The sequence below is a fragment of the Peromyscus californicus genome, unplaced genomic scaffold (genome assembly GCF_007827085.1).
Source record: "Peromyscus californicus insignis strain IS unplaced genomic scaffold, ASM782708v3 Scaffold_5__1_contigs__length_169319896, whole genome shotgun sequence".
Classification (NCBI taxonomy): domain Eukaryota; kingdom Metazoa; phylum Chordata; class Mammalia; order Rodentia; family Cricetidae; genus Peromyscus; species Peromyscus californicus.
Window position 1 is genome coordinate 140,494,228 of NW_026294573.1, and position 20,312 is coordinate 140,514,539.

Here is a 20,312-nt window from a genome sequence, read left to right on the forward strand (position 1 = left end):
AATCACAGGGGAGAAAATGCTGTCTCCCTCTAAGCCTTTGGGTTTCCAGCTGTGATCTCGATCATAAGAGAAAAGCAGACAGGAAGCCATTAGCAGGTGCATTTCATGTATACAGAGTGGGCACCCAGAGAAATTAGTTCATCTCGAAGAGGTGGTTTTTACTTCTGTTTCATACATAATCTTTTAGGAAGAATAATGTGCTTTAGGGAATAGAAAAGACAAATGAATAAGTCTTTCAGTCTCTAGAGTAGAAACTGCAAGAAGCAAATCCATGGGAGAGCAGTGGTAATAGCTGGTTAATAGTTTCAGTGCAGATCCCTCCCTGCGTTCCTGCTCTGGCAAGGATCTTAGTGGTCATTTGTGAGCAACCTGTTGTCTTTGCTGGTAAAGTCAGGGAAAGAAGAACACTGTAAATTGCTAGGCAAAGAGAGAAAGAGGGAAGGGAAGGAGAGAGAGAGAGAGAGAGAGAGAGAGAGAGAGAGGTTTTCCTAGAACTGTTTCTTGTTCGTTACTGTCAGCCTCAGGCAATGTGGCACATGTCACTGGTGATACATTCTGTACCCTTCAAACTCCAAAAGCATTCTCAAATTAAAGTTATTAAGAAAACAAAACCTAAAAGTACACGTTCTCCCTCAGGAAAGAGTAGATTATTTAGAGCTGTTCACTTTTATATATATATTCTATACTCAAATTCAAAGCTTGGTTCCCTCTCTTTCCATCTGACTCATCTTTGCAATAAGGCAATTGTGGTACCTGGAACTTTCTGTTTCAGTGTGCCCTTGGAGACCAATCTGCTTGTTCAAGCAAGTAGCTGTTCATAATCCTCAAGCAGCTAGGGCCGAAGAGCCGAGAAACTTACAGGGTAGCTTCAGGAGCTAACTGGACAATTGATTTAGAAACATTCTAAGGTGCTGGCTGTGACTAGTTCTGAGACAGCAGTATTTCTGACAGAACTGGTGCTCAGGGAGGCAGGAGGGGGACTTTAAGGATGCACTAACCTGCTGGAGGCTGCTGACACCTCCCCACAACCCATGCTCCCAAAGGCTGTATTGAGAAAATAGATTGAAGAGAAAGGAAAGGGAAATAGGAAAGTCAGGCAAATTGGTATGTCCCGTATTCATCTATTCAAGCATAATCATGGGAGAATCATCAATCAAAACCAGACAGTCTGGAGCCCTTGTTGTATTGTCAGTACAGTCTGTCAGAACAGAGTCCCTTCAATGACATGAAAGGTAAAGAGAGACTAAGAAACTGTCACAGGACAGAAGAGACAAACTGGGCATGAGGAGTAAATAGTGTGATGCTTGCTGTCTTATCTCTTCAGTTCCTGGAGACACTGACCTGCCCAACCTCCTGTCTTGACAGCCGCCACCAATGTCTTCAAGATGAAGAAGGTACTAGAGAGCCCCAGCCTCTGTTGCTGAGTGAAGCACCATTTTGTGGTTGAAAATGGGACCCCTTCCTCCCAAAACCAATTATAAACTTAACATAGCACTATAGAGGCCCATACATTAACTTTCCACTATGCTACTTCTCTATGTAACTCCATCCAAATCCTGAGCCATCTATTTATAACAGATGTTTGAAGCTGCTTCATCAAATGAAATCATGGACCTTGGAAGTTGAACACAGGAAAAAAGAGGCACTCAAACCAGTCTAGTTGAGGATGTCATGTGAGGTCAGCACTCTCAAGCTGTAAACACTGCAGGACTGAATTGGTTAGGACAACACTTGCTTAGGAGGAATCCCATCTCATAGAGCATATTCCTTTCACTGATACACACAAGAGGTCAGAGGTCAGGAAAGGAGGTAATCTGGCACCTGCTGTTCCTAAACCCTCTTTCAAAACCAGAGTATCCACTTCCAATTTCTCTTTCGCAGAGCAGCAACCACATGCTCATTTCTCAGGCACATTGTGTGGATATACAGATAAAAATCTCCCTAGGGTGTGAGTGGAAGGTTGAAACTTAAATAGAAATTTAGTTTTCTTTAGAGCAGCATTTCTCAACTTGTAGGTTGTGACCCCTTTGGGGGTCAAATGATGATTTCACAGGGGTTATTTAAAACCATAGAAAAAAACACAAATATTTATATTGTGATTCATAACAGTAGCAAAACACCAATTGTGAAGTATCAATGAAAATAATTTTATGGTTAGAGGTCACCACAACACGAGGAACTATATTAAGGAGCTGCAGTATTGGGACAGTTGAGAAACTCTGCTCTAGAGGACACCCCTCTTAACACATGGTAGTAACATTTGTAGGGTATCAATATTTATTTGGGAAGGTGAGCATTCTTTCTTTTGTTTTATCATAAAAGCAACTCCAAACTTGGAAAGCTTTATTTCCCAGTTAATTCTGTTTAAAATCACACTGAGTTTTATTTTTAGAAATATTTCTTTAAGATGATCAACAGTTGATGTCCTCTGACAAGGTATTGGATAAAAACATTTCACTGTGTCATAGAAAGCAATAATTAAAGTTTGATCTTGATTTCCAAAAAGCAAACAGGTCAACTTTGTGCTTTTGGTAGGTGAGTGTCTGACCACTCCATTGTAGTCCTCTGTTTCAGGCAGGGTTTTAGAGCCAGACAATGAACAGGAAGTAGGGAGGTGTGGCCAGTTGCTTTTGTAATCTGCTGTTTTCCCAAAGGCATGCTTACTGCCTCCTGTACTGAAAATTCTGTTTACTTTGGACTCTGCTAGTGACCAGAAGGTCTTTAAGGTAGTCAGCCTATCTCAGCACACAGGGCTGTTCCAAGGAGCCTATGAAAGAGAGCATAACAGGTTCCCCTCAGGTAGAGAAAGAAGCTAAGTTCTCAGTAGATGTTTTGATAGATCTCAGGTGAATATTTTAATATCCTGTCCAGTGGAATGATTAGAAACCCAAAGGAAATGTTTTGACCAATAGATAAACTATTGATGTATTGGTGTATCTGATACTAGATTCTCTGTCTCTCTCTGACACACAAGGCAACACAATAAAATTGGAGACATGGTTGGAAAAGTAATCTAACCAGAATTTTTAACACCATGATGGTTACCCACAGTATTCATGTAGGAAATAAATTCAGCTCATGAGTGAGCTTTTTCAAAATTGTGTATAATCAAAATTTCTTGCCACTGTGCAACAGACTTACAATTCCCTCTCCTATTTCATGCCTCATCACTAGCAATTGGCTCCACAGAATAGGGAATAGAGACTATTCAGAGGGAAACAACATTCAAGGGTAATCCTGCTTATTCATTTATCGTAGTGTTTATTCTGATGATGATTTCTTCCATTGGAGACATTTACGCATATAATTATAATTTCTTCTCTCAGCAGCAAGGAATCTGTGAATTTTTGGCGTGCCAATACAAGTGCAAATTAGTTTTTTGGGTTGTAAACATAGCTCAGCAGTAGAATGCTTTCCTAGATTGTGCAAGACCCTGGTTTAGTTCCCAACATCACAAGAAAAGGAAAGGTTTTCTGCAGAGGTCTATTTCATTCAATAGATTTTCAAAACGTCCATCAATGTGCAAGACTCACTATTATAAAACAAACATATACTTGTAATTTGTTTTGTGCCTGTGTAACACAGAGATTAACATTTGTGTATGATATATTAACATATACCTTCAACTCAGTTATTAAAGCTATGCATGTTCCCATTGTTCAATGTTGGTTTAGTCATTGTCTATTCTGTTTGTCTTCTCTGAATTCTTAGACTTACAGTTCTATTTTTGGTCTATTTAGGAAGCAGTACCTTACCGATTTCTTCAGGAGGCACAGAGGTTAGATCAAATGAGAGAACCACAGAAGGAACCACAAAAGCTGGTTCACTATGAAATAGCAAACAGAGTGACTGTGTTAGGTAACTGGGAAGATCTGAAGGTAAATATTTACTTCCAGGCTGAGAGGTACCTCTTTGATCTGGGGAGAGGACAAGGTGTAGGCAGTCACATCAATGAGAGCCTAGCTAGCCATCTGTGGGTCACACAGCTTTTGTCCATCCTGATTGAGAGACATTTGTGTTTTGATGAATACAGATAAACTAAATAAGTCCCCAGTATGATGTCTCAACAGAATAAACCTCTTTGTGTGACAGAGAACAAGCATTCTTGAAATGCCTCTAAACCTCATTCTTATCACTAATTCTCATTTCCAAGATACTTTCATAAAATAAAATATAGCTAAATAAAATGTACTTGGCAGGTGTAACTGATTGGCACAGAACTATTTCATTTAACCTAGACTGTATATGTTGGCCTAAAAGTTCTTTTCTTAGTTGCACTTGTGAAAATATCATTTTCTATCAAAAACTGAGAAGCTTACTGTACAAATGTAAAATAGACAATAGAGAGCATATGTAAATAAATATGAGCTATTTAAGAACATCTATATCAACTTCAAAAACAGTTAAAAATGAAACTAGAAAAATATGATATTCCTGATTGTCAACTGCAGGCAGCACATTAAGATAGAAATAAGGATATCCAAAAGGATACATTTCAGATTTATATATTCCAGGGCAAATAGTTGTCCTTTCTAAAGTATTCAATCTTAGCTTTTCAGCTCACTGGAAATTCCTTTCATTGTATATGAATATTTTATAAATTATATTCAAAGCCATTAATCTTAAACTCATTCTACAAGGAAGCTTTAATGAAGAATTAATAATTTAAATAATTCTAACTATAACAAATATAAGTTGGATGTAGATTCTATTTATTCAGGAAGGCATTATGCTCAAAATACCTTTGAGGAAAAAGTGTTCTTGGCACAATACTAAACACATGAGAGCTGATCTAATTGTATTTAATATTTTTGGCATGTTGTCAAATTCCTGTGGTCCTGAAAATTACAAGGGGAAAGCTTTTTTCCAAGGAGCTTTCTAAAACAAATAAATCCTACACACAGAAGACATGCAGGTACAGTTATCCTTTGCCACGAGGGTAACTGGATGTCCCCTACCTAAGATCATCCCCCAGTTAGCTCACACACATTATACAAGGAAATTTGGTGTTCGTAACCGGCTCTAACAGACTGAAAATGTATGCTGTATCAACAACAGAGTAACTAACACTCACGTATTACTTATGAATGCATTGATAGCATCATCTCTTTATTCATTCAACAGATATAATTTGGAGACCTAGTATTTATACTCAGCACCTAAGGATATTACTCTCCTTACCTTATGAAATAACCATTCTGTCTAGCAGAGAGAAAGCAAGCCATTGTGACTTACACAGTTATAGATACTATGATGTGGAAGTTGGCTCAGATTAGAGCAGAGATGCTGACACAGAATTCTTCTCAGTTGGGCTCCAATTGGGCACCATATGGCACCTGTGTGTACTTGGACCTTTGTTCAGTTAGTAGTCAGGTGATTCAAGGGGCAACATAATGATTTCCTGATCTTTTCTAAAATACCATTCATCTCCAGTCTCTGCCTGCTCAGGGTCTGAAGTTCCAGTGAGGATACTGAGAATTACCAGTTACCGAGTGCTGACCACTGAGCTAGCATTTATTAAGCACTGGTTATGCTTAGGCAAAATGCTTTCAACACATTATTTTTCCTCATGGTATGTTAGGCATTTACCATGCAGTATTCCTAAGGCTTCTTACAACCTTGTGTGATTGTCATTATTGTCCTTATTTTATAAGTGAGAACACATAGGATAAATGAGTTTTAATAGCGCATTCAAGCTTGAACATGGCAGGTCTGTTATTCACTCCAGGGCCCATCTGCTAATCCACCCTCCTTAGATTGCATCATTCATCAAAGTACTCTAGTCTGAGAACAACTGACTCACAAACTGGGGCCGTATAACCAGCAATAACCCAGGAGAAGGGAAGTGAAAGTGAGCATACAGCATTTCCTATTAGACTAAAGGCAACCCCAATCCCAGAAAAACCAATCACAGTTGGAATTCGTACTGTTTTGACTTGGGCCAGGAATCAATTACACGGCGAGAGCAAACAACTATGCTTCTCCCTGGCTTGTGACCCCTTTCCATGCTTCTGGTAGCAGTCTTTGCTCTGATCCATCTTTGTTCTACTAACTGTGAGTAGAAAGTGTTTGGTTACCTTGGACCACTAACTGAACCTCGGCCTCTTAAATCCTCAAATGGCCACATGACCCAGCTGAAGCCAATTAAAAATCATCTCCAGGATTTCACTTGATGTTATTCATGAAAATACTTACTGGATAATTTAAATACCCAATCTGAGAGATCATACTTCCTCCAACATTTGAAAAGACCATGCTCAAGAAAGACACAGAAAAAGGAACCTCAGAGGCAGAGAAACAACCTTTTGTGACTTGTGCCTGATGACTGAAGCCAATCCTATATTCTATTAAGGGAGGCAGTGTCTTTACAACTGTTCCAGTAACTGCAGTGAGGAGGTGGAGATGCTGTGTGCTGCATTCCTGTCTTTTACTACCGAAAATGTCTTTGTTACGCCTTTCTCTCAGGTTCTGGTCATCAACTCATTTTATTATAACTGCACGCTAGCCCTAGGCAGAGTCAGGAGTGTCCAGACCCAGTTGCAGTAAGTATCTCAGTAGGTATGTGCTTCCCTCATATACTTTTCTTACTCTTGTCTCTGAACATAAGTTCTCCTGTGTGTGAATGGTAAGATTAAATATGCTATCACAACGTGTTTGACAAAAGTCTTCATTTTTCTGTCATTGGTTTCTTAGATGGCTTTACCTAATGCTCTGTACCAGTTAGTTTTTCCTCAGCTTGAGACATGCTAAAGTCATGTGGGAAGAAGGAACCTCAGCTGAGAAAATGCCTCCAAAATACTGGCCTATAGGCAATCCTGTGGGGAATTTTATTGATTAAGGACAGATATGGGAGGCTCTAGCTCACTGTGGCAGTTGCAGCCCTGGGCAGGTGGTTCTGGGTTGTATATGAAAGCAATCTGAGTAAGCCATGGAGAACAAGTGAATAAGCATCTTTCCTCCATGGTCTCTGCTTCAGTTCCTGCTTCCAGGTTTCTGCCTTGAGTTCTTGCCCCTACTTCCCTTTATGATGGACTGACTATGAGCTGTAAGGTGAGGCAAAGCCTTATTACAGCAATAGGAACCAAACTAGGACACGCTGTGACCCAGTTTTGCTCTCAGGTGTTGTCTCTGTAGCCATCCAGCATGCATGCACCATCAGGCTACCGTCAGATGAGTGACACAGGGGCTCACATCCTCATGGCCTCATGTACACATTGAGAGCTGAGAAGTGTGCCTGTCCACTCCTCATCCGGCATGCCCAGTCTTCCAGAGCAGCAGTACACTGGAGAGCTATGATCCCCCAAACCTCAGTGGTTCAAGCAGCCAACAGTTACCTCTGACTTGCTTTTCATGCCCACTGAAAGCCTGCTGAGGGTGCAACCTGGCACAAGCCTCACTGTGACATCCAAAGGGCTTCAGCAGTCACTGTTTGAACTGTGCTGTCCACACCAAGTAGAGAAATGCAGATTCCATGCTGGCACTTAATAAGCTTCTATTTCTTTCTCAATTTATGGTCAAATAAGTCACCAAATGACACCTAACTCTATGGAGGAGAAATATTTCCCCATCATACATGTGTAAAAAGAATCAGAAATAGTGCATGAATAACATAAACCATTATTGCACATGGTGGGGTCATTTTTCTCATATTTTAAGGTGCATCAAGGACAATCTGATCTCCTCCTAATCCAAGACTTTCTGTAACAAAACTGCAGTTTCCACTTTACAAATAGTCGACTTTGCCTTCTAGAAACCTTCATTTCACCCTGAAGCACCCGAAGAATTGCCCTTGCCAGCAAGGACACAGTCTACCTCTTTTTCCAGGAGCTCAGTGTGAGGCAACAGTAGTTTTTGCTAGTTCCTGATTAACCTGTGAAATAAAAAGGAAAAAAAAAACACCCTAACATCCCCATAAAATACTCTGCCACATTAAATTCTCTGTAGACTGCCTGCAACTTTTAATAAAATACTATAAACTAAAATGCAAAAGTACCAGTTGTTAGAAATGTCAGATTATATGCCTACATTTCTATTAGAAAATCATCTTCAGGCTGGACAGATGATTTTCTAATAAAAATGTAGGCACCCAAAAGATACAGATCAGTTTCCAAAACCAATATCCAGTAACTCACACCCATCTGTAACTTCAGCTTCAGGATATGGACAGCCAATATTCTCTTCTGATCTCCATGAGCACATGTGTGTGCACACACACAGAGATACACACACACATAAAATTTTTTAATTATCTTCATCTCCTGATGAGTGATATTCAAAACAAAATTGACATTTTTGACTTCACTAACTCATTATGTTTTCATTTATGTTTGAATATTATTTAAGATGTACATAACCACTTTTTCTTATTGTTTGTAGTTTATTTCAGGTAGTCTGTACCATGAGCTTGAATCATGTAAATCCTACTACGAGCCCCAATCTACTCATTAATAATTGCACTGTCTTTGTCAGTTACTAGATCACATGAATCTCACTTTCTTCACTGAAATGACTGGAATAATGGTACTCTCCCAGAAAGGGTGGATCTAAAGAGGCAATGTTTGTAAACTGTCTGGCACTGTGCCTGGCCCCATGTACAGTAAACATTCAGACTTCTCCTTCCTTTCATTTGCTTGGAGCCAGACTGTGCAACCCTGTTTAGATTTTATCCTGAAATAAAATGCCCAAAACTTCCATTTCCTCTTTCAACTAATCATTGAGTATAATGAGTAAATAGGGAGCATAGGATCAGAATAAACAAAATTCCTGAAGACATTTGGTTTGTAGAATATCAGTAACAGAATCCAGAAATTAATTCTGAAGCTTTTAAATTCCTAGTTCTTTAACTACATTCCACAAAATCCATATGCATGACAACCCACAGGGAGATTCAGGCTCATGAATAAGAATCATGAGGTTTGCAGACAAATGGATGGATCTAGAAAAAATCATCCTGAGTGAGGTAACCCAGACTCAGAAAGACAAACATGGTATGTACTCACTCATAGCAGGATACTAGACATAGAACAAGGATGACTTGTCTGCTACTCACATCACCAGGGAGGCTACCTGGAAAACAGGACCCCAAGACAGACACGGGGATCGCCCAATGACAGAGAAATGGAATGAGATCCACATGAACAGCCTGGACATGAGTGGGAGTAGTGAAAGGTGAGGGTCGAGGGAAAGAGAGCTTGGGGGAGCGGGAGATCCCAGCTAGATCAACAACAGAGAGGGAGAACAAGGAATAGGAGACCATGGTAAATGAAGACCACATGAGAATAGGAAGAAGCAAAGTGCTAGAGAGGCCCACAGAAATCCACAAAGATACCCACACAACAGACTGCTGGCAATGGTCGAGAGACAGCCCGAACTGACCTACTCTGGTGATGGGATGGCAAAACACCCTAATTGTCGTGCTAGAAACCTCATCCAACTACTGAGGGATCTGGATGCAGAGATCCATGACTAGGCCCTGGGTGGATCTCTGCGAGTCCAATTAGCGAGAATGAGGAGGGTTTATATGAGCGAGAATTGTTGAGACCAAGGTTGGATAAAGCACAGGGACAAATAGCCAAATGAATGGAAACACATGAACTATGAACCAATGGCTGAGGGGTCCCTACTGGATCACGCCCTCTGAATGGGTGAGACAGTTGATTGGCTTGATCTGTTTGGGAGGCATCCAGGCAGTGGGACCGGTCCCGTGCTCATTGCATGAGTTGGCTGTTTGAAACCTCGAGCCTATGCAGGATTGCTTGGGTCGGCCTGGGAGGAGGGAACTGGACCTACCTGGACTGAGTCTACCAGGTTGATCTCAGTCCTCAGGGGAGGCTTTGCCCTGGAGGAGATGGGAATGGGGGGGGGGCTGGGGGGGAAGGTGATGGGGGGCAAGAGGGGGGAGAACAAGGGAATCCGTGGCTGATATGTAGAACTGAATTGTATTGCAAAATAAAAAAAAAAAAGAATCTGTCGCTATATATTTAGATTTATACTGCCCCGGTGATCAAGTATTTGCAACTCCAAGGGCTGACATCTGTTCAGCTGTCTTAGCCACGGACTTTTCTTATGCCCAGTTTTGATAGTGCCTTTTCTCTTTTACAACTAGTCAGTTATTGTCATCACTCTTCCTCTCTACTTCCTCTTCCTGTATCTTTGTCTCTCCCCTTCCTCTTTCCCTCTCCTGGTTTCCTATTGGCTATCTTCGCTATAAACTCTCTTGCCATTTATCATTTGGTAATTTGCCAATCACTCATTTCACGATATCTTGTAATTGTAATACTGCTCTCAATGTGTTCCCCAATCTTACTGTGAAAGTTAGGGATTGCATTTACATTAGATTTATATAATCCCACAGTCAGAGGTCATTCTTTGTCCTTGACATGAAGCTTCCCATGGTTTTCACAGATGATCATCTTTCCTTGAGCCAGTACAAAACAAAGGGATTTGTTGTCAGTCTGAACATTTTCAGAGAGGATCACTTCCTCACATTTGTATATGAATTATATTTATATAATTCTGTTATCATATTTATATATAAACTAATTGCATTCTTGCTGACTGATCTCAGCTAACATACTGAAGGCCTTTTTCTCATGATGCTCTTTTTAATAAGTGAAAATATCAATCTGGTCCCTATGAAACACCTTCTACTGCAGAAACACTCTTGAAATTTTTTTTTGTCAGTTTTGTCCATGAGTATAAGCTCTCTGTTTAAGCTTCCAGTTCTTCTAAGTTCCTAGACTTGGGCCAAGTCTCTATGTTCTGCCTCCTTATTCCACATATTGAAATAATAGTTAATGTTTATCTCTCAATTCATATGTTTAATGTTATTTAATCCCAGTTCTTTCTCAGTGGTTCACCAAAGACACACAATTTCCCTACACATGTAAAAGACTCAATATACACGCAAAAACTAGTTCATATGTAAATACAGAATATTGACTCATAGTCTACATCAGCCAGCTCAGGAAACGAAGCTCTTGTCTACAAGAACAGGACCAGCAAGCAAGACTGTTATTGGCAGGTGACTTGTAACAGTTTCATCAAAGATTAAAACCTTGTTAGATACAAGATGCTAAAGAAGAGGTGATACAACAGGACATTATAAGACATGATGTTAAGGGAGGTTAAAAAAAAGGGGGGGTATTCTGAAGGAAGTGAAACATTACACCTTCATAAAGCTCATAAAGGAGACAACACAATGGCTTCAGGAAGTCTCTGAAACTGACCAGATTTACCAGGCTTTTCCTTCTCCATGTGTATGTAAGCAGCAAGGATTGCTAAGAGAAACTCTCAGACAAGCTGAGTTGCCTCGAATAATCAGAGACCAGACAAACGATGTAAAAAAAAAAAATCAGACCAACTGAGCTATCTTGAAAGAACTTTCTTCTCCCAGTTGAGCTGCCTGCAGGTTGTACAGTGCCTTCCATGTTTCTAGCTTTCATGAGCCATGCTGGTGTAGGCTGTGCCTCCCTACTCTCTTAAAAAACTCAGTAGTTCACCAAGTTGGAGTTTGGTAGTATCCATACTTTGATCTGACATCAGTGCCCTATATGGGGTGAGTAGACATTTGTTCATATTTCCCTAGGAATAGTGTCACACAACAACAAATAATATTTGTAGAACATCAGATCATTATCGCTTATAACAATCTAGGAAGCCCAAACATGGCCTCTGTAACAACAGAACCCAGAGAGTCAGGACTTCATTAATATCTGACAGCTTCCTTAATATTTGTCCTGCATCTTTGGAGACCAAAGAAAGCCATATATGCACCCCAACCAGTACCTGTGCACCTCCACTTCCAGGTCACTATCTCCAGCTTTCCTTGGCCAACAGCCTCCACTTGGAGTGCATGTAGAGCTCTTGTTTATTCTACTACAAAGCTGGCTCCTTCCTTGTCTGACTGAGTCTGGACAACTCCAGGTGTGGTGGCTAAATGCCTTGCTTTAACATCTGTGAATATGTATCTTTACTTGTCCTTTTGCTGGTTCTCAGTATTTACATAGGTAAGAGTTCCATGGAATAAAGAGACCATGCCACATAGAGGAAGCAGATTCTTTTTTACATAGGGAAAATATCACAAGGACAAAAATAATTTTCTAAATAACACTGGGAAACACGTAGAGACTTTTCTGGAAAAGTCAGGCACAGGCCTGATTTTCTTTCCAACAGACATCACTGTTTGATATCGGTCACCGATAACCAGCCTTGGTTTCTGTTTGAGCTAGCACTCCCGCTTTCAGATTTCATCTCAATCACTGCCATGATAAGGAGGGTTTTCAGAGAAAATCCAACTGATTCCATAATATTACTACATACCGCAAATAAATCAATATCCATTTAATCCATTTCTTATCCCAGGAATTATTTTCTAAACGTAACTTGAAGAGCTACTACCATCAATGATTTTCCAATCAGATGAAGTCAGAATCTCAACTTAACCACAGAAAAGAATTTGAAGATGAGTCAATATGAAGCATTTTAGAGTTTATTAAGTAGAGATAGTTATAAATTATTGTACATACTTTAGTTTCAAACTGGGGTGTTCACAGAGAGAAGAGGGGCTCTAAATGTCTTTAAACTGTTATACATATGAGTGTGTGGCTTTTGAAATTATGTGGCTCAAAGGATGTCATTTACAAACAACTTCAAATACTAAGCCATGTTTAAAACTTAAGTTTTATGGCCCAGCTGTAACAATCCTGAGTGTACACCCAAAGGACTCTATCCTACCACAGAGATACTGACACACCCTTTTCACTGTTACTCTAATAATATTAGTTACGAGATGGAATCAGCCTAGATGTCAATCAACTGATTAATGAATAATGAAAATACACACAATGGAATTTTCTTTAGCTGAAAAGAAAAATGAAGTTTTCAGGAAAATGGGTGGAACTGAAAAATATTACATCTAGTGAGGTAACATAGGCTCAGAAAAAGAAATGCCTCATGTTCTCTCCCAAAGGTAGATTTTATCTTTGACGTTTTAGACTTATATGTTTAACTTGGAGTGTCCATAGAACCTAGGACATTAGTAAGTGGCCTTTAGAGGCAAGAGTTTGGGCTAAGGGCTTAATGCATGGGTGATTGTAGATACAGGTAATATGGAAGTAGAAGAGAAGGAATTCAAGAAGTGAAAGGTTTCAAGTGAAGATGGTGGGTGAATGAGGAGAAGAGGGGCTGGGGGCAAGGTTAAGCAAAACTAACGGTATATGAAAAATCCTCATGGAAACCTACTATTTTATTATCTAATAAAAACATAATTTGGAAAAGAAATTGAATGGAGATACCCTCCACGGTAGATAATACATACAGAAGCCATAGGTTATTAAATGAAAATCCTAGTACCAGGTGTAGGTTACAAAAACAGTATAAAGTAGAGGTTACTGCCATTGCTTTTGGTTGCCCAGCGGAACTAGGTGATAAGCTTCTTTTGATAAAGACAAAACAGAAAAATCAATTTAGACTTGATCTGGAAGCTTCTTCTTTGCCTGATACCTTTCACGGTGCTAGACATTCCTGGGCAAGCTGTTGGGGGAGAGAAGTCTTGTCCTCCTGGGAACCTTCTAGCTACAATACTGACCTGCCAGGTAAGATGCAGTCACTGGTACAGTAGTGGCCTGACTGCTACAGAGTATCCAACTTATTTCTGATTGGATTTGAGGCCTGTTCCATGAGAGGGGATTCATGCCCTGTACTGAATTAAAGGCCCTTTGCTACAAAATTTATAGGTCCTAGAGGGAAATGTGCTACTATTGTTTTGCTAAATGTATATTGTGTCAAACTGCCTTCCAAACATTTGTGTTTAAATCCAGAAATTAGTGCTGACTTCAGTATCTGTTAGAAAGGAAGAATTACATTTACAGCTGACAATGGCTAATGCAGAGTCTCATTATTGGCCGAAGTACTAAGAATAAGTGACTGCCAATTACCCAGTTCTAACTCCTGTGCTGGGCAGTTTTATGTCAACTTGACAAAAGCTAGAGTCATTTGGGAAGTGGGAACTTCAACTGAGAAAATGCCCATACTATGTTGGCTTGGGGGCCTATGGCACATTTTCTTAATCAGTTACTGATGGTGGAGGGCCCAGACAATTCAGGCTGGTGCCACCGCTGAGGAAGTGGTCCCAGAGTGTATAAAAAAGCAGGCTGAACGAACCTTAGGGAACAAGTCAGTAAGCAACATTTCTTCATGACCTCTATATCAGCTCCTGCCTCCATGCACTTGCCCTGTTTGAGTTTCTACCCTGAATTCTCTCAGTGATGGACTGTGATGGAGAACTATAAATTAAAATAAACCCTTTCCACCCCAAGTTGCTTTTGATCACAATCATAACGTTTTAGCACAGTAGTAGAAACCCTGAGACACCTCCTTCAAGGTTGAGAGAACATCATGGAAGAAGGAGTTAAAAACAATCCTGGGGTGTTGTGATATGTCTTCTGGACCAAAGATGGCTTTTACAACCATATCTCACAGCGGCAGTGGTTATCTGCATAAGACATGCATAAGACCAAAACCATCTAAACTCTATCATGGTTAGAGTGAGACTCAGGAGGCCCCACCCTTCTCTGAGGAGCTACAGGCAGTAAATGGCTGCTCAGGGGAAGGCTAGACATATTCTTAGGCTATATCCACAGATGAGTTATCATCACTTAAGTAAATAACCTCATACCCATGCTCATGCAAGTAATTCTAATTAAATGCACATACGAGAGACAGAGATGGAGAGACAGAGAGAGAGAGAAAGATGCTGCATGGCATGAAAGCAGGAGAGGTACTTCATGGGAAGAACTTCAATGAGAGAAGACAGGAAATAAAACAGAATAATGGAATCAGAACAAAAGCTTTTGTGTGTGTGTGTGTGTGTGTGTGTGTGTGTGTGTGTGTGTGTGTGTGTGTATGTGTGCATGTGTGTGTGTAACTGTGAAAGAATAAACAAGTAAAATAAATGAAAACCAATATAACCTTGTTTTCTGATTTTAGAGAATTTCTTGGGCTAGGAGGATGATGACTTATTTGGTAAAGTATTCGCTGCACATAAAAAGCCAAGCATGGCAGCATATGTCTGTGATTGCAATACTGGGGCTGTGGAGATGAGAGGATCCCAGGGTTTGTTCCTGGCTTGGTGAGTTCATTCCATCCCAAAAATGTGCAGAGTGTGTGAGCAAGACACAGGAGACTGCCCTGGATTCCACATACATGAATGCACGCACACACACACACACACACACACACACACACACACACACACACACAGGAATGCACTCACACACACTCACAGAAGGGGTTGTAAGGTAAGGTGTCTTATGAGGCATGATATTTGTTCAAGTGATGAGGAGAGCTGATAAAATTAACTCAAAGGTCATACCTGTAAGCCCTGAGCATGGTCCACTTGAGGCTTTTAACACTCTGAGATATTTTCTAAGACATTGAGATATGTCTTAGAAAAGGGAATTTGCAGCTCGGCAGTGGTGGCACTCGCCTCTTATTCCATCACTCAAGAGGCTGAAGCAGGTGCATTTCTGTGAGTTCGAGGCCAGCCTGGTCTACAGAGTAAGTTCCCGGACAGCCAGGGCTACACAGAGAAACCCTGCCTCTAAAACAAACAAACAAACAAACAAACATAAATAAATAAATAAATAAATAAATAAATAAACAAACAAATAAATGAATGAATGAATGAAAATGGAATTAGTATTTGTAAGAAATCTTGACTTTGTCAGTTTTATTGAAGTTCTTGAATTGCAGCCAGCAATAAGCTAGCTCCTGAGGTAATAGGTTTCTTTCCCTTTCCAAGACATCTTAGTCAGTTTTTTATGTTTTTTTTTGTATTCTGCCTCAAATAATGATATGAACTTAAAAGTGAAATTTAACTTCATGGCGTCATAAATGAAGCCGGGGGCGGGGTATAATGCTTGCCTAGCATGTGCAATGCCCTGGGTTTGAATGCTATAACTCCTCAAAACAGAAGAAACTAGAAATAATTTTATGATGCTGATTAAACTCACACAACATGTCAAGGGCAGGGCAGGGGAGATGGAGCAGAGAAATAGATACATATAAACACTAAAGACGTAGTTTTCATTACTTAAAGCTGAAATATTGATGTCACACATATAGAGATGGGGGATGGTGATAGGAAGTTGATGAGAAAAGCCTTATTGAAAGTATGCTGAGATAGACAGAGTAGGGCTAAAACTGCTTACCTTTATCTTCAGTCTTCATAAGAACAACTAGACATACCAAGGCCCTGTAGCTCTCAGGAAAGCTCTGGTTAAATAGATATTAATAGAAATAAATGAGAACATGCTCATTCTTCCCATTCTGCAACTTATAGCCATCATGTTTTATCAGCACTTTAGTGTACTACATGCTTAACATTGTAGGAGGGAGACACAATTATTAGTTGCCATTCTCATTGGTATGAACAAATCCCTGACAAGAAGCAACTACAGGCAGGAAGGACAGGCTTGGTTTACAGTTTTAAAAAGGGTACAGTCCGTCATGGCATGGTTGTAGGAACTTGAGGCAACTGGTCATTGCATTTATAATCCAGAAGCAGAGAGTTGAATGCTGGTGTTTAGCTCATTTTCTTTTTTTCATGAGATCCAGGACCCCAGCCCAAGAAATGATGCTGCCCATATTTTATGTGGATGTTTCCCTTCCAATTAATCCAGTCTAGAAACTCCCTCACATAAATACCCAGAAGTTTCTTACTGTGGTGACTCTAAATCTCATCAAGTTGATAGTCACGGTTACCCATTACGATGCCCTATTTTATTTAACTGTCATGCAGTATAACCTCCATGAGGCTGCTACTGTTATTTATTCCCATTGGATACTGAATTTGCTCAAGGTTGTGGTTTTGAACTCATGTCTAACCACAGGGCATGCACCACACCTGCTTGCTTGGAGATCAGGGTGCTGTAAGGTGCAGCTGCTGTATACAAATGGGGCCTTTGTGTGGATGGAAGCATGGCTGTGGGGACTGACATAAAACCAAGATGATTGAGTCTTCAGTAACACCTGTCTGAAAAACAGTAAAATAAACAGTAAAGTCCATGCTGACTTCTACCCACATTTTAAAAAGTCTTTAGTATTTAAATCATTGATCCAGAGACACGACTTATAGAAGATTTACATGAAGAATAGAAACCAGCTGCTGATTCTTTTTTTGTCTTTGGATTTTTGCCTCCTTCACTAAGCAGGAAGCACTCTGAATTCTGGCAATCATGGGACAGAAGCACAGCAGATAAGAAGCAATGCATTGTTCGTTGACAATAGTTACCTCACATACTTTACAGTGATGGAAGCAGAAAGTAGTGAAGTGACTGCCAGTTTTCATAAACTAAATCAGAGACCGAATAGAGAAGAGAACTCAGCCCATCCATATTGTCAGGCTGGCTTCGGGTTTCCTAGGAGACACAGTCAACCTGACAGCAGATAACAGAATAAGTCAGAAGAGAAATATTAAGTGACATAATTTCAAATAACTTTTAAATTTAAAGGGGAATTATCAGAAATTAATCTTGCGGCAGAATAAATTAAAATTATTAAAACAGAGTAGCTTTTATCTATCTGCTAAAGAAAGCTTTAGCTGCCAGCTATGCTTTGATACAATTTCATATTTGACTTTTGGTTTCTTAATGGAATAAAATTATGATTTCAGTCACAACAATATGCAGAAAAGATAATTAGGAAAGATGAACGTAAAAACAATGTCAGGTATGCAAATAATATAACCTGATAAAGTTTTCATAAGATGGCATAGAAGATTTACAGGGAGGCAAGTTTTGGTTGTAATTTCTTCAATGTGCAAGCCACAGCTCAGTTTGGAATAAGATAAGTTATAAACTGTCCAGTGTTCAACATCAGGAAATGCCTCCCAGGAAGTCTCCCTACTTACTCCTTAATCGTTTGCATTCCCACTCATCTCTTCAAGTAGTGCAAATTTGCAGTTAGAAAGTTAGCAAAGATTCTGAGGACAAAATAGTCTTCCATAGTCTGTGCCCCCAGAAGCCTAAACACTTAGGAATTACATCACCCTTGGAGCTCCAAACTGTAAGTCTCCACAGTAACAGATGTCCTTAATAACTTTTGTCTGTAAACACACGCAACAAGTGTGGGAACATCTCAGCCCCCGGTGGATCCCTGATATAACTTCTGGGAAATGAAACCAAGATGCAATTATTAAAGAGGAACTTATCAAATTATATTGCAATTTAATTGGGAAGAAACTAGTTGGCTTGAATTGTTAGGCCCAGATTCTACCCAAGCATAGGACAAGAGAGAAGATGTCCTTTGAGCCAGTGTGAATAATCAAAATTGATTGTTTCCATGGACACAGCTGACTTTTGAAGCCGAAAATTAAGCAATCAACCAGTTAGTTCCTCATATTCCACTAAGTTGACTGTCTGATGCTTACATTGGTCTTCTCAGGGACTAGCCAGGACAGGGCAAGCACGGTAGCCAAGTTTCTCTCAATGGAAATGAATACGTTGTATTCTGGTAAGTTTTGTTGATATAAACTATGGGGTTCATGACTGGACCTTTAACACCATATTTTCAGGCTACGGAGCTAAGAGCTACATGTTGGGCAGAGTTGAACTCACTGATTTAAGAGTCATCATAGTGCTGTTAAGGGATGGGGGACTCTCTAGGTGACCCCTGACCCACTGCAAGTGCCACTAGGTTATTAACTTGCCGCTGTGTCTGTTCTGAAAGTAGAAAAGGAATTTAGGCAAATACTGCAGTTCCAGCTACTCAGGAAGCAGAGGCATGAGGATTACTGAATCCTGGGAATTTGGGGCAAGCCTGGCAGCATATTGAAATTTGACTCTTAAAAACAAAAGCAAATCAAAGAAATTAACTTAAAAAGAGGAATATTGTATGGTGTGGGATGACTCATCCCTAGCAGGCTTGAGGCCCAGCCAAGTAAAAAAGATACTTTCTGAGAGACAGCCTGGGTCTGCCTAAGGGCCTTAGCAACAGCAGCTAAAACATGATCTGGAGATGATCTGGACTAATGAGAGACAGCCATGTCACACCAGCTGATGCATATTCATCAGACCTCCCTCCAGGGAGGGGTGGAGGGTATATAAGGCTTGCCTCTAACTGAATAAACTGAGCTTGTTGTTTCGACATTCTCCCCGGGTCTGTGTGCTGTTGACTCTGTGCCTACTTGGCCCCCACCCCCAAAGGGAACAACAGCAAGGACCCTGCTATAGTATGGGATAAGGAACTTTGTAAGATACACAATTAAGAAAAAGACTATTAAAAACCTTCAGATGGTGTCAAGACGAAGCTGAATATCTTCTTCTCTGCCACTGGCTGTCAGAAACTCATCCAAGTGGACGATGAGCACAGGCTTTGTACGTTCTATGAGAAGTGCATGGCCACAGAAGTAGCTGCTGATGCTCTGGGTGAAGAGTGGAAGGATTATGTGGTCCGAATCAGTGGCGGGAGGGACAAACAAGATTTTCCCATGAAGTAAGGCATTTTGACCCATGGCAGAGTGTGTCTGCTGTTGAGTAAAGGGCATTCTTGTCATAGACCAAGGAGAATGGGAGAGAGGAAGTACAAGTCTGTTCAAGGATGCATCTTGGATGCCAACCTCAGTGTTCTCAACTTGGTTATTGTAAAAAAAAAAAAAAAAAAAAAAAAAAAAAAAAAAAAAAAAAAGGAGAGAAGGATATTCCAGGACTGACAGATACTACTGTGCCTTCTCAGTTGGGACATAAAAGTGCTAGCAGAATCAAAAGCTTTTTAATCTCTCTAAAGAAGATGATGTCTGCCAATACGTGGTCAGAAAGCCTCTAAACAAAGAAGGTAAGAAGCCCAGGACCAAAGCACCCAAGATTCAGTGTCTGTTACTCCATGTGTCCTGCAGCACAAATGCTGTTGAAACAACAAACAAAGAAAAACAAGGAGAAGGCTGCAGAATATGCTAAACTTTTGGCCATGAGAATGAAGGAAGCCAAAGAAAAGTGCCAGGGACAGATCACCAAGAGATGTAGGCTGTCCTGTCTGAGAGCTTCTACTTCTAAGTCTGAGTCCAATCAAAACTAAGTCTTTAAGGGTAACAAATAAACGATCATACCTTAACAACAACAAAAAAGACCCCAAGTTCTTTCATAGAAAGAGCTACTTCAATTCTAAGGTACACTTTGCCTCATCATTTTAGAATCTAAACAATATTATTGAAAATAGATTCTTCTCTTGTACTATACATCCTGACGAACGTTCCCCTCCCTCTGCCCCTCCAAGCCTCTCTGTAACCACCCCTCTCCCCCAAATCTTCTCCCCTT

General features: G+C 40.2%; 1 pseudogene; it reads left to right on the forward strand.

The window, feature by feature from the left end:
* The first annotated feature begins 18,494 nt into the window (after positions 1–18,494).
* Positions 18,495–20,073, forward strand: LOC128097066 (40S ribosomal protein S6-like; annotated as a pseudogene).
* The last annotated feature ends 239 nt before the right edge of the window (positions 20,074–20,312 follow it).